General features: G+C 64.7%; 1 protein-coding gene across 1 annotated transcript in view; it reads left to right on the top strand.

The window, feature by feature from the left end:
- ADGRD1 (adhesion G protein-coupled receptor D1) overlaps positions 1-853 on the top strand; it is a gene marked incomplete at its 5' end in the record, with an annotated part of 100,297 nt that overhangs the window by 96,047 nt on the left and 3,397 nt on the right. The window lies entirely within an intron of this gene.

Consider the following 853-nt stretch of genomic DNA (forward strand, 5'->3'; position numbering starts at 1 on the left):
CGCGTCCCGGTTCCAGGCGAGGCTGCAGGTGTGGGGGGGACGGGGGGGCAGACACGTGGTTTCTGACCCCATGGGGTTCCCCCGACGTCTCCTGGTCAGGGAGCCCCCTGGCCCATGGCTGCCTGGGGAAGGTTGCAAACACTTCGGGGAGCCCCCAGGGCGTTTTGGAGTCCCCGGTCACAGGGCCACTCGGGGTCGAACGGGAACAGGATTTCTAAGCTGGTGGCCAGGAACTGGTGGTGCTGGCACTGCTGGGTCAGGGGCCAGGGGTCAGGGGTCAGATGAGCCCCTGCCGGTGTCTGGGCCCTGCCTCTGGGCTGTTCTCCCGGGAGCTGGCTCCTCTCCCCGATGGGGTTGTCCCTGTGCTGGGAACTGACTCTGGGATCCACGAAATTGTAACACCAACGTGGCTTCATTCTTTTTAAAACAATATATTTTATGGATTTCAGAGAGGAAGGGAGAGGGAATGAGAGAGAGAAACACCCATGAGGAGAGAGAGTCAGGGATCGGCTGCCTCCTGCACGCCCCCCACTGGGGATCGAGCCCGCAACCCGGGTCTGTGCCCTGACCGGGAATCGAACCCTGACCTCCTGGCTCCTAGGTCTATGCTCAACCACTGAGCCACACCAGCCGGGCAGGACGGGTCTGTTTTGCTGTCTTTTCTCTGCCCCACGGATCTGAGCCCCCAGAGGGCAGTCTTGGGGGGCCGGTGGCAGGCGCTCAGGGGCCTGGGTGAGGTCCCTCCAGGGTGTGCAGCCCTGGCTGGGGAGGGCGGCACCAGGAGGAGTCAGGTGCTGGGCAGGTGCCACTCCGGCCCTCACTGTGCCCCTTCTCTCCGCGCCCCCCCCCGCCC

Source organism: Myotis davidii, unplaced genomic scaffold (genome assembly GCF_000327345.1).
Source record: "Myotis davidii unplaced genomic scaffold, ASM32734v1 scaffold43, whole genome shotgun sequence".
Lineage (NCBI taxonomy): Eukaryota > Metazoa > Chordata > Mammalia > Chiroptera > Vespertilionidae > Myotis > Myotis davidii.